The sequence below is a fragment of the Etheostoma cragini genome, chromosome 3 (genome assembly GCF_013103735.1).
Source record: "Etheostoma cragini isolate CJK2018 chromosome 3, CSU_Ecrag_1.0, whole genome shotgun sequence".
NCBI classification, from domain to species: Eukaryota; Metazoa; Chordata; class Actinopteri; order Perciformes; family Percidae; genus Etheostoma; species Etheostoma cragini.
In genome coordinates, this window is record NC_048409.1 from 28,804,552 (window position 1) to 28,819,472 (window position 14,921).

At 40.8% G+C, this 14,921-nt stretch overlaps 1 long non-coding RNA gene across 1 annotated transcript; it reads left to right on the forward strand.

The window, feature by feature from the left end:
- The first annotated feature begins 800 nt into the window (after window positions 1-800).
- On the forward strand, window positions 801-14,087 carry LOC117941847. The gene is made up of 4 exons (XR_004655996.1): window positions 801-838; window positions 11,644-11,648; window positions 11,703-11,707; window positions 14,040-14,087. It is a non-coding gene; the product is annotated as an uncharacterized LOC117941847 (long non-coding RNA).
- Window positions 14,088-14,921: the final 834 nt, after the last annotated feature.

Consider the following 14,921-nt stretch of genomic DNA (forward strand, 5'->3'; position numbering starts at 1 on the left):
AGTCAGAGCGATGCAGTAATAAAAGATGGATCCTTTAACATTAGCTCAATCTGAAACTGTTGACAACGAAGTGTTGGAGTAGACAAATATTAAAGCTCAATGAGCTTGTTCTGGGTCAACAAGTAGCAGCTTCCTCCTCCTCCTCCCTTCAGGTTCCATGCATGTGGTGTTGTTGTGTGTAAACACAAGGCCTCCCAGCTTTGTGTTAGAGACACAACCTTGGGAAATGAGGTTTATTGTTGCAGAAAACACTGCAGGGAGTCTGGTTTCCTCATTAGCAAATGGACGGGCAGCTGCTGTAATGAGCATTAAAAGCACAAGTACGGTCCAGTCCGCCGATTTTTACCACAAAAGGACTTTTTAGAAAATAGTTTGGGAACAATGTTCCTTTCAGAACAGCAAGTCTAGTTTCAATTGAACTTCAGATTCAACCAAACTGTCTTGAATGAAATGTATTTTTACAAATCTCATTTGGATGATGTGTTTAACCCTTGTGTTGTCTTCCCGTTAACCATGAACGTGTCCTTCCAGGTCGAAATTGAAATTTCTTTTTGTGCTTTTACAATTTCTTTTGTCACTTTTTCCAGCTCTTGGCGCTTTAAAAAAAAACTGCGCTGGTTTAATAATAGGTTTCACACTTATTCTTGGAATTCATGGTCAACAAACCTCATTTATATCAAATTATACATATGTTTTTACAAAAAAGAATTCAAATGCTATATGATTAAATAAATACACCCAAAAATACAATGAAAGTTATGATTTAAATTACCCAAAGAATGTTGTATGGAATAATCCAAGTTATTTTTTGGGCAATTTGGTTGAAAGAAATCAATATGTATCCATCCATTATGTATGTGCAATACAGTCAGCTCTTCATCAGTTTACTTTGTCTCTCTCTCCCTTCTTTATCGTTTTTATTCAGTTCTTTTTTCAATATCTTTTCTGTTTGTGTACATCTCAGATCTCATATTTCCTAGCTGCCTTATATTGTGCTACATTTGTCATGGATGATTTTGGAGGACTATAGAAACTGAATTACCTTTATCTGAATAATTACAGATAATAATAAAAAAAACGTGTTTATCTTAACTTTAACAAGTTACTTCTCTGAATCTAATTGCAACAACACATGAGGGTGAAAGCATAATGTTGCTCTACTGAATGTTTTTACACTATAACAAAAGTAAATGGTGATTTGTTTGTTAAATTTGTGGCAATGTTGATAAAACTGACATTGATAAGATTTAGAAGACATTTACAGCTCATGGTCCCCAGAGGCTGTCTTCTTTATCTTTGGATCCTCCATCTGGCAAAATGTTGATTCATACAATGTATAAAAAAACAACTCTTTTTTTATCATTCACACTGGTGCTGACAACGCCCCATTTCTCCTCTCTTATGTTCTATCCATCCATCTGTTCTTTGCATATTTATCTCTCCCTTCTCTAGTGCACAGTTGGCTGTCAAGCCGCCATCCAAACATCTTCAGAGGAAAAAAGTCATCGTTTCGATCACACAGCCGGCAGTTTGTCACGCCATATGGTGAAAACAGGCGTCAAATGCTGGAGACGATATAGCGGATTACTTTAAATGATCCACGACACAGGACAAGAACAGGGACAGGAAGCCTGGAGGGGAACCGTCGGCCTCGCTGCTCACCTGGCGAGGGAAGGGTGTCACACATGCCTGAGAAGATAGACAGCGTGAATTAACACTCAAACATCTTCATGACAAGATGAGAAGACATGTTCTGCCTCGGGGGGTGTGGTTCGGAGACAATGGAGAGACAATTAAGAATCAAGACATTTGGTTGAATAAAAGAATGCTTCCACGGGCTAAAAAAAGTCAGGAACACGACTGTCCTTCCCGGAAAATGGGCCATATGACGGCAAAAAACACACCGTGCCGTGAATAGCTGCGAGGCGGAGCTACTTTCATTTAAAGTTTATCATTTATAGTGGCAGCGCCCTCCTGTGGTCATTGTAGTTATGACTGGCGCAAAGTAGGAAGTACGTTGACGCGGTAGAAGTGCGCCAGATATCCGCATAAGGAGGTTGTTTGGAGCACTTGCAAACTGGTCAATTTACACCATCCACATGTGAGGAATGCAGCAGTTTGCAGGAGTTTTTTGACTTTCTTGTTACCAAGTAGCAGATATTGCAGCTGTCAAAGATTCCCTCTCTGTTTCTACGTGTAATTACAGACAGGATTCTGACAGCGCCCACTTTACAGACGATTTCTCCCAACAGCAAGGCATGACGTGAACGTGGCATGCACTTTAAAGTTCTGGTAAAATGGATTTGGGTTTTTCTGAAGCTCAATGTGCTCCACCTGACTGTTCCAGTAGTCCTTCATGTCAACTGGACAATAAAACGTGCTCGGCAACACAAAGTCCCGCCTTCTGTTGGAGAAAAAGCACAGTGACTTACTCGATTCATCTAAAAACACATAATTACAGCTTTATACATTCTGGTGTTTTAGTCAAGACCACCTCAACACCAAGACCAGCTTGTATCGAGACCAAGACAACTTGTCTTGGTCTCGATACATCTTAGACGAGACAGAGACAGAGTCCCACACTGCATGAAACACACATAAAATGTGGAAAATGCTAACCATAGGTACTCCTCAAACGGAAGATCTGAAAGACAAAACACCCACAGAAAGCAAGTCACGATTCATCTTCATTCACTTCTTTTATCGCCGTAAGTGTATCATGAGAAATGCCTTGTTAAAAATATCCAAAGGCAGTTATTGGGGTGTCCTCTAACTCACCCGGCAGAATCTGCGCCCCATGTAGGCTGAGTCCTTTCTAGCGGCCCAGGATTCAAATCCAAACTCTCTCTTTTTTTGCCAGATTGGCGAAAAATATATTAATGCTGAATTCATGCTATTCATAAATTGAATAAATAAATGGAAGTCAAGCAGCAAGCCTTAAAAGTTCCTATAATATGCTGCTTTTTCAATGATTTTATACAGACCTTAGTGGTCCCTAAAACTGTATCTGAAGTCTCTTTTATATAGACCTTAGTGGTCCCTAAAACTGTATCTGAAGTCTCTTTTATATAGACCTTAGTGGTCCCCTAATACTGTATCTGAAGTCTCTTTTATATAGACCTTAGTGGTCCCCTAATACTGTATCTGAAGTCTCTTTTATATAGACCTTAGTGGTCTGCTGCTTTACAAAAGTCATCAGTCTCCATCCAGCTGTTTCTTCTTATTTAGAGAGATACAACCACATTCTGAATTGTTTGATGTCTTTATTTCCAGCTTGATGACACATTCCTACTTTTTGACGTGCGTCAGATATCAACTTTCAGCCATTTTCCCTCCAAAGAATTGTAACAAGTTAGATTTTTAGTGCATTGACCTGCTTTTTGCTCTATATTTTAATATGCGTCACTTATTCTCATTCTGTGTCTCACGTTGTTTTCTACTGGATTTTGGTGTGTTCTGAGTTCTGGTTTTGGGACACACATGGCCCAGTAATTCTTAGGTTTGTGTACTGTATTAGCATATTCTAATTTTACATTTTCAGAGTTTCTCCTTTCTTTTTCTGTTGACAACAGTCTCCCCCCAAATTCATTTCTAATGGATTTTGCATTTTTTCTTGTGTTTTCCAAAGGTTTTAGCGGCTTTAATGCCTCACTGTCACTGTATGTATGTGTGTGTATGTATGTATGTATGTATGTATGAGTGTATGTATGCATGTATGTATGTATGTATGAGTGTATGTATGCACGTATGCATGTATGTATGTATGTATGTATGCACGTATGCATGTATGTATGTATGTATGTATGCACGTATGTATGTATGTATGTATGTATGTATGCATGCTCATATCTTAAACAATGTAAATTTAAAGAAGCGTTTATTCCTGGCCACCTGGAGCAGAGAGAAGCTGATATCGCAGCACTGCCATGATGGGGGTGTTTTTGCGGCCAACATGTTCACAAGCGGCCGCCTCATTTTACATATACTGTAGTGGACGCAGAGAAACACGATGGTCTCGTTGAAGTTGTGTTTGTTTCCATCTGATGAATGTAAGCACCCGTCTTAAATGCTGTCGCTCCATTGAATGGGCGTTATCAGTGGCTATAAGCCTCATACACATGGGTTACTAGTAGGGGACCAGGCACCAAAATGATTTATTATTTATATTCAGGACTTCAGTCTGTCATGTAACCCCAAAAATACATTTAACCCTCCTGTTGTCCTCGGGGTCAAATTTAACCCATTTTTAAAATGTTTCTAAATCAGAAAATTGTAAAATTAAATAATAATTTAAAAAATGACGCTCTTCACAGGTTAAATAACTGATCAGTTCACTATTTTCATTGAATTTGGATGTTTTGTTTAATTTCATAGCATTTTAAGAAAAAACACTGAAAAAAAGTGACAGAAATATAGGAACACACAACCAAAACGTCCCAAATAATGCAGGAATAATCGACAAAGACATTGTAAAAAGTGAGAAAGAACTTCGGGAAAAGTTATAAAATGTCAGATATAGCTTCAAAAACTTGTTAAAAACAACAACAAAAATACCCAAAATATCGGCAATGAACTATGGGAAAAGTGACAAAAGTGTCTTAACGAGGTTTTAACTTAAAATGTTGAACCAGAAAAAGGAAATGTTGGTCTACGGGACAACACGAGGGTTAGGAAATCATAAAAATCATGAAATCCAGTGTCATTTTAAACAAATCATCATTGGTCTGTACAGTTGTGGTGTTAGTTTGCTGCTAGCATGGAGCCTGACGTCTGACGTGTTGGAATTTCTAGAAACACAATTTTGTGGTGTCATGAGACTAAAGGGAAAGCTTAGACAACACCGGGTCCTTCAAAGGTCACAGGTCAGCGAAAGGTGGATGTTAGGCTGGTCTCTAATAACCAAACCTGTTGTATGAATATAAAAATATGTTCATCTCTCTACAGATTCAGGGAATGTAGACAGCATGATAAGGGAATGTTTTGTTTCAGAGCTTTCTCCATTTTCCCTAAGTTTAGCATACTTTTTTTTCTGAAAGTGCATGTACACACACACACACACACACACACACACACACACACACACACACACACACACATTGAGATTAGATAAAAGCCACCTTCTTCCTTCTTTTCCCTGCACTCCATAAGCACATGCATTAAACATGCACACATGTGACAGTCTTCTTATCCACACGCTTGTCACTGGGGATCTGACACAGTCTCCGAGATGAGAAAAAAAAAGCAAATCAAATTCAACCCTCGACTACTTAGCCTTTTGCCTTGAAGCCCGACTGACTTCTGATCATATTTAGCCCCAATTAATATATCAGGAATTAAGAGGATCAGGGCGGTTATGCTGTTTGTAGTTAGCTCTTGTGATATTTCTTTCCAGAAGGTCCCCTGTGATTTTCTGGCAACTATATGCATAATTAGCTCCGGAAATGGGAAATAAATGATATCTGATATGAAACAGGATATCAACAGCTGGGGGAAAAGTAACTCAATTTTGTAAATTGTGAATAACAAACATTAAATACAGAAACCCCCATTTAAGTTTTTAACCCCTGTCTATGTTTAAAGGACTTTGTGTAATTTAAATTTTTAGTTAATAAAGGGCCGTGGAGGTAACAGTGACTGCTATCTCCAATTCATTAGACTCTGTGGAAGGATGGGTAGGGAACATATTGTGGGGATGCCTATGTGCAATGTTGGCCCTGCTATTTTGTATAGTCATTACACTCATAATCTGGAAACTAACATGGTTCCTAATAAGGAAGAACTGCACAAACAGAAGCAAGTATACAGTCTTTATTCTAGCCATCTAGACAGAGGAAGTGTAAGAAAGATCCCTGACTCTAAAAAACAGAAAACTAACTAGGTCAATGACGTAGCACCGGATCAGGAAGTGGAGGCTTATGCAGAATAAGCACTAACACACTTAGCACTCTCTCCCCACTTCTGTTGGGAAGACAAGGGGGACGGGGCTCAGAAGGCGGGTCTTCCTTAGACACCCAGCTACCCAGCAGCAATGGAGAATATAACAAACCAAACCAAACCAAACCAATGCAAAAAATTGAATAATGCTCAAAATACCTTAGAACAGCTTTTAATTCCATAATACCGATGCATTGGGAACGCTGCACATTCAATTCTAAATCAAAACATGACCACAGTTACTTCATCCAGAAGTCCAGATATCTGAAGACGATGGACTCTGACTTTCCTGCTAAAGAAGGAGGATTTATCCCTGTTGACAAACAGTGGCAACACGCAACAGGTTCCTGATACTCAGGGACCACAACCAGGACCCATTGGTGATCATCCTGGATCAAAATAAAGGTTGAACATTGTTGAACGAAGGTTCAGTTGAAAACCCCCAAAACAGCTAAAGTTATATTACTGCTTGAGATGTATTAATCTACTGCATATCAGAACAGCTAAAGTTATATTACTGCTTGAGATGTATTAATCTACTGCATATCAGAACAGCTAAAGTTATATTACTGCTTGAGAGGTGTTAATCTACTGCATATCAGAACAGCTAAAGTTATATTACTGCTTGAGATGTGTTAATCTACTGCATATCAGAACAGCTAAAGTTATATTACTGCTTGAGATGTGTTAATCTACTGCATATCAAAAACAGCTAAAGTTATATTACTGCTTGAGAGGTGTTAATCTACTGCATATCAAAAACAGCTAAAGTTATATTACTGCTTGAGAGGTGTTAATCTACTGCATATCAGAACAGCTAAAGTTATATTACTGCTTGAGAGGTGTTAATCTACTGCATATCAGAACAGCTAAAGTTATATTACTGCTTGAGAGGTGTTAATCTACTGCATATCAGAACAGCTAAAGTTATATTATTGCTTGAGAGGCGTTAATCTACTGCATATCAAAAACAGCTGAAGTCATATTACTGCTTGAAAATGCATTAATCTCTGCTGCATAATGCAAAATACTGGCAGAAGAAGGGGCCCATGTTAGATTTCTGAGAAAACAGATCCTATCTTCTCAGAAACCGACCTGATTATGGAAATACCCTGATGTCTCAAGTGGGGGGAAAAGTTTAGATTTGACTATAAATATGTGCAGCAGAAGATCAGCTGCTCCATGCTCTGCTGTTTTTTTGCTCTCTGCTTTTTGTTACCCTGTTCTTTTGAGGCACAAATGGAATAGACTATTACTATTATCATTTTGTACTTGTTTTTTTGTTATTCACTAAAGATTAAAAATACCTGAGCTCGTTGTGAGCTATGGGCATTATCACACTCTGTCTCTCTTACCTCTTCCGTCCGAAGGCAGAGGCTTCCCTCCCAGCGAGGGCAGTTAAGTCTCCTCTTTAACCGCCCGGGTGAGTTGCTACCCGGCGGGGACCGTCTTTGACAGTCAGACCTCCTGTTATCTCCTAGTGGGAGTGTTTTTCCCCATCCCCTCTGCCAAGTCAGAGCCACCGAGCAGATAACCTCTCTCGGATCGGCGACCAGGGAAGGCCAGCGGGCGCCCTTGATAAGGAGGGGACCTCCCGTGAACCTGGAGGGAAACGGCTGGGACCGCAAGTACTGAAGAAAAATAATTGATTGTAAAGATCCCCTTGGGCAGTGCTTAAAATAGACAGGGGGACAAGTGCCCGTCATTTGGGGATGTCCGGGGTGAATACAAAATAAAAGCCTCTTGCCTTGCCTCCGGTGTCCCTGATCCGGGCGAGGAACTTTTATAATTTTATTTAATTTTAAAACGTCAAATTAGAAAATCACTGTATGTGGATTGAGAATTTGCAATGTTTTGCAATCAGGGAAGTATCAAAGTAACTCCTTTTAGGACAGACCAAAACCTCCGCTGACGGTGACAGGTGTTGCCATACGGAAGAGGGCGTAGTAGAACCGGGGGTTGTTGAGGGGATGGCATAAACAGAGCTAGCTTTGACCAAACGAGCGATACGACGCTTACATTTTTCACACCGTTAGACAACATTACGAGTTTTTGCATTATCAAAGGAGGATATTGAAAACATTTAGAGTTATATTACTGCTTGAAATGTATTAATCTCTATGGCATTATGTGAAATGATAACATGCCAGTACCATTGCATCAGCTTGATGTGGAAAAGTACTGACTAAAGAGGAAGCCCATATGTAGTCAGGCAGGGATGTTAGATTTCTGAGAAGCATATCCTGTTTGAATGTTCTGTATTAACTTACAAAGAAATTAAGCCATGATGGAAACACCTTGCTGCAACAGGGCGAGTGATCCAACTCGCACATTAATATGGAAGCTTTGCAAACAGCAAACCCTGTTCTTTAGACACAAAGGCTTTAGGGACTTAGTACCTCAAACAGCCAGAAGAGTACTCATTGAACCCATGCAGTTCTGAGCTCAGCCTTTAGCTTTAGCTAGGCCTAGGCTACCCTGTGATTTGGGTGTGGAGAGTAACCCTTAGTGCCTCAAACAGCCAGAGGAAGACCCCTTGAACCGACTTGGTTCTAGGGCCTTTAGCTCTTGTACGCTTGCTTTTTCTCATATGAATAAAACTACCGGAGCTCGTTCTGAGCTAGGGGACCAAAGAACTCGTGAGCCTCGTGCTCTTTGAATAACTAGTCTCTCTCTCTGTTACGTCTAGCCGGCCAGGCAGAGGCTACCCCCTTTGTGAGTGCATGTAAGACTCCTCTTTAACCAATTAGATTAAATTAAATTAATTTAAATTTTTTCGGTTTTTGAAATTGGAGTTGATTTTGGCAAATCAGGGAAGTGTCTAAGTAACTTCTTTTTAAATATACCAAAACATTGGCTAACGGCAACTGGTATTGCTGTATGAATCCACTACACTATGTCCACTACCACCACCAACACTGACATAGGATGAAGAGATGGTCCTCAGTCAGAACAATGGGCGTCCTGCAGTCCAAATAAATGAGTAGTGTTTCAAGTCTAAATTTAGTAGTAAATAGATCAATTGTGGTTTAGATTGATTAGGGCATACCTGCAATTCAGTTGAATTCTCCCTCGATGAGCCTTGAGGATCTGTGACCTGGGAACACCACAAAAGCGTGCAGCAAACTTTGAATGCAAGAGTCACATTTCTTATTTAAAGATTCTTTTTGGGTCTTTTTCCTTTATTTTTTTAGTGACAGTGGATAGACATGAAAGTGGGGAGGACACACCTTAAAGTGCCTCAGGTCGGATTCAAACTCAGGCCGCTGCACGACTCAGCCAACATGCCCTTACTGGGTGAGCTAGAGGCCGCCCCCCCTTGGGTCATATTCCTGACAACCCAGAAGACAATTGCTTTGGAAATATACTCTGCATCACCATTGATATATAGAGACTCCCAATCCCGAGGTGCAACACTGAGAAGAATTTCTAACCAACTGAGAGCATGTCAGCAATGTGTCGTGTGAGAGATATGAGGACGGAGAATATTGTTAAGATAAGTGTTTGAATGTGAAAAAAACATAATTCTCAAGCTAATCATCATCAGGGAACAATAAAACTAAGCGTGGTCTAATCACCCCTCTCCCGACGGAGATTACTGCGGATTATTTGTGCTCCGATACGAACTGGCTCTTCAAGAAAAGGACACGCTGTGTCTGATACATCGACCTCTTTCAGTCTGCAGACTTAAAAAGGGGGAAGAAACTCAGGGTTAGTAGAGGAGAACCTGGTAGCAAACAGGTTAGGTTTACCGAGTATGATGCCACAGTAACTGACTCAGAGTGAAGCTTGAACTTTCCACTAAACCCGCTTCTTTCTTTCTTTCTTTCTTTCTTTCTGCTTTTTCCCAGACCAACAGGATACAATCTTGGTGGGGAAAGTAAAAGAGGAGCTCTTGTCCCTCCCTCATTACCTCCACTATGGTGCCCTTGGGCAAGGCCCTTGACCTCCAACCGCTCCAGTGGAGCTGCCCAGTGGCCAGCAGATCAGACTGTGGTTGTAGCCTACTGGGCAGATTCCAGATGTGAAGACCTTCCCTGAATATATCAAGGTTAATAATAACAAATTTAAAGAAATCAGCGCCCTTTAACGTTGGATTGAGTGATCCATTTATTCTCAGTTGTGTGTACAAATATTCACAGTGATATAGCTTCTACTCATGATTTCGGAGACAAGACTAAAGTTACCCACTTCCTACAGATGTATCACAATGTCTCACAATAAAACAGTGCCCTCACTCCCCTGTAAAATCCAATCCCTGTCACATAAAAAATCAGCAACAGAGTTACTTATACAAATAATCGGCTGCCGGCGCCACTGTGCACATGGGGCTTGTAACACAGTCCCAATTTTGGCAGCGTTGGATAAAAGACCAAAGTGGATCTTACAGGAATCAAATCTAAAGGAAGTGTAGCTAAAGAAAAGAAACCTTTTCAGTGTACGAGGCACATGATCTGTACTGTACAGCGTGGTTGTGTTCCCAGGCTCCTGTTTGTGGTTGCTGAACATGTATAGCTGTCAGCCCGCTTGCAGAGACTATACATCACCTGGGTTATTTATGCATCATGCTGATAAATTTAACCTTCGGTGCTTTCAGCTCAGCTCTCTATTCAGTTCCGTGGCCTGTAAGAGAAAGGATTGTTTTCACTCTGGAATATTATGTTTGTGCTTTTTCTTCATAGTGTAACTGTAACAAAAAAGTCAAGTTACGTCAGTACAGAAACCAAAGTGTGGAGGCAAACACAAATTAAATATACCCTAAGAACACTATAAACTGATGTCCACGACTGGGGTGGTTGGGTACCTAAACCTGGTGCTAATGTGGCACCGTTGCCAAAACAACCGGTATCTACTAGGGATATGGGACAAAAAACAATACAGCATAGTATTGCAATATTTTCAATGGCAATACTATATCAATATACATGCGACAAGTATGGAGTTTTATTATATATTAAATGTGTGTTGGTCAGTTTGTCTGCTCGACAATCCCATTTTGCAGCAGTGAAATTGAAGTGATATAAAAAAACAGAGAAATGTTTCTTTTTAGATGAAACAGATGTTGACATAGTTTCCTTTTGGGGACCTCATTTGAAATTGGGAAAAATTAGAAGTCCGGGAAAAGGTTATGAATTGCAGTATTCTGCAGAATATTGCAATTATATCGTATTGTGGCTCAAGTATCGTGATTATATCGTATCGTATCTCCCCCCCCCCCCCCCCCCCCCCCCCCCCCCCCAGTCAAGACGCATGTTTAATTACAATAATTTGGCTGAGGGATGATCCGATGGATTTCTGATCTGCAGTTTGAGCTTTCCAAAGTCCCCAGTCCGACCCCTCTACTCTCTAGATCAGTGAAAACATGGAGTTCTTCACCATTGTTGCTGTTGTTATTATTACTAATTCATCAAAGAAATCAATATTTAAAGATGAGCTCAAGAAAAAAAAGTGTATACTGCCAGGCATTTCAGGAATCTTTGTTAATCTTTTCCATATAATTTAATCTAATGCATGCTTTAAGTGTTATGTTGACTGTAATGTTACATGTACATTTTAGATGTTGAGTAATGTTTTGTGTAAATGTATGGAGATATGTGGACTGTAATGTTCAATGTTTTTTTTTTTAAATGTGGACCCAAGGAAGAGTAGCTGTGCTTAAGGGCAGAGCTAATGGGGATCTTATAATAAACTACATTTTTTCCACTTCAGTTTTTGTGCAAATCAACCCACAAGCTAAACAACCTGTTGATTACTGAGCTTTAGAGGAGTTGTGGTTGGTTGATTTCGTTGCTTTATCCTCCTGATAAAACACATTTCTGTCATAACCCTAATTCCTATGTACCAGACTGCATCATGAATGCTGGATGTCTATAATTACCAGTCACATAAAAAAGGTGTAAACACCAGATGACAGCTTTGCCATGAAGCTCACATCCATTACTACACTATTGTTTTATCGGGATCGGACTAAAACACTGCTCAGCATGCCCCGGCAGACCTGCAGGCTCTTCCGGCAGCTGTGTTCAACCGCAGTCCTGGAAAAGTGCACCAAGCTCAGGGAAAACCCCCACTAATACGCGCTGACAGTGAGGTGATTCCACCACGAGCAACACATGCACATAAACACAACTGCAGACGAGGGTTTGATTTGATTATGCACATCCTTACAGTAAAGACACACCACAGCTTGGCAGCTGAGAGCATTCACCCTCAAATTCTGTTTGATGGTATGTGACATGTGTGTCTGGTGCGTGTGATCACCCGGCCAGGGCATCGCAGCATGATGTTCCTGCATGTAAACCCCGTGTGGCTGTACATGCTACACGCTGGAGGCGCATACAGTGTAACGGAGCTTCAGCTGTCAGATGTGTTATTCTTGTTCACTTTGAGCAGATTCAGCAGTCGTTCACACGGTTTGTGATCCTCTGACCTGACGAGCCAACACATGGAGATGTTCAGCTCTGCGGAGGGAGGAAACATTTAACATCTCCCCTTTGGAGATGCTGGGTGAGCAACAGATCAGAGGTAGTATTATTCCAATCTTTAAGCCTCTGAGGACGAGCAATAAAGAAAAACAATGTTTTTTCAATGCCTGTGTTAATATTTCAGTGGTAATACAGTGCAGAAGTGTGTGTGTGGAACCTCCGCTTCTGCATCTTTTTTCTTGCGAGATCATACGTCACTCGCGCGTTGAATAAGGAGACAGGGAGGAGAGCTTGGGACTCCCGTCATCTGCCCGTCTGTGTCCGTCGTCCGTTTTGTGAAGCCAAGACGTTGGTGAACTCATTTCAGAAAGCCAAGTTCAACTTTTCAGCTTTAGGGCCGGATTATCTCTTTACACTTTGCTCTAAGACAAATTTGGGCTCCACTGTACGGGACACTGCACATTTTCATATGAAACACATCAGGTGATATGCAAACACACTGAAAAACGTGAATTTAAGAAGATCTGTACAAATCGAGAAAACGTATTTACATTTCAGAGGGTTAGATTAGTCTGATTTTGTGAAGCGTGTTTGTTTGTTAGTTTGTTTTAAGTGTATATGCTTTAGGAAAAGCATAAATAGTTTTTTTCATTCAGTTTTTTTTGCTCATGCTCTGCTGTGAGGGCACAGTCTGTACATACATCACCGTCTTGTTTGTCCTTTGTCAAGTTCTTCATTGGTCTCCCTACTGTTGAATGGAGGTTCAGTTGAAAACCCCCAAACAGCTAAAAACAAGTCTCTCTAGAAATACACAATTATGCGATCGCATCGTTTAATGCATAATCAGCCAAAGTCTGCATATTTATGCAAGGCATACGCCTCACTGTAACCACAATAATTGCAGAAAATAATGCTAAGTCTAGGTTGTGTATGTTAGGATGTCAGTTTAATAAAAGTGAACCTGTAAGTTTTCTGTGGCCCCGGCTGCATTTCCTCACAAGCACATGAAGTTATGGATAGCTGAGCCCGCTGTGACAGGAGGAGCTTGTCCATCTTGTACATTGAATAATCTTGCAAACAGCAAGAAAGACAGAGCTTTGTTACCCTGAGCTTTGAGCGCAACGGTTTTAGGATTAAGTACCTCAAACAGCCAGAGGGATTCCTTCGGCTCGGGGCGTACGGTTTATCTTTGTACGCTTGCTTATCTCGGAAAAAAAATAAAGCTACCTGAGCGGGGGGGCCAAACCTACACAAGCCTCGTGTTTTATGAATAACCAAGTTTCTCTCTCTCTCTCTTACCTCCGATGGCTAAGGCAGAGGTTACCCCCCCCCCCCCTTGAGGGAACGGCTCAGACTCCTCTTTAACCCTTGTGTTGCTTTATTCAACGTTGTCTATGGTTTTCCCCCCCAACTACCGCAAGTGTATACACCCCTTAAACCAAGTTTTACAATTATTTTTTTCAAAATGAATGGTCAATAAACCTCATTTACATCATGTTTATACCTACTTTTTGAGTTAGAAATCAGAAATTATGAAATATTGTAACAATTAAAGTTTTTTTTCCTCCGAATGCCGTAAAATAAAAGATAACATGCGGAATTCAATGACATGGCGAAGAATGTTGTACTGAACCAACCGTGTTTTTTGACACTTTGGTTAAAAGAATCACGATTTTTAAGTAGAAACTTTGAAAATTGGGTCAAGTTTGACCCCAAGGACAACAGCAGGGTTAACCATGCACCCGGGCGAGTTGCTACCCGCCGGGGGCCAACTCAGACAGTCCTCAGACCTCCTGTTATCTCCTAGAGGAAGTGCATTTCCCTACTCGCTTGGCCGGTCAGGGCCGCCGAGCCAGTCTCCGTTTCCTTTGTTTATTCCAATGTGGAAGAATCGTGTCCATCAACATCAAACTCAAAAATCAAACACGTTAATCTGACTCATTGGGTGTTGGTATATTGACTTTTTGAGGACACTTTGGTTTCCGATGCAAAGTGCTCAAAACCTGCTTACAAATGTTTGGTAGTGTGGAACGGGGGACACAGCTGGAGACGGAGAAGGGACAAAACAACAGAGACTGTCAAAACAAGCTGAGGTTAACACAGGAAGAAAAGGCAGAGAGAGAAAGGAGAGGATCGCTGTCACCTCCTTTTGGCCAAACACACCATTTGATATGTATATATATGTATGTGTGTGTGTGTGTGTGTGTGTGTGTGTGTGTGTGTGTGTGTGTGTGTGTGTGTGTGTGTGAGTGAGTGAGTGAGTGAGTGAGTGAGAGCATATAAGACAGATTGGGAGCTAAAAAGACATTTAGATGAAGTGACGGAAAGGGTGAGTGTGAGGACGCCACACTGTTTTATGCGTCCACTGTGGATGCACCTTCATGTGGACAGGGGGTAAAATGAATGTATGTGTGTGTGTGTGTGTGTGTGTGTGTGTGTGTCTCATGTTGTTAGAAATACTTCTAACGCACGCATGGTTGTGTTAAAACCTGTCCACTGTTTGTGACACTCAGGTCTGTTTTGGTTGGATTTTGAACATGTTTGTGTGTGTGTGTGTGTGTG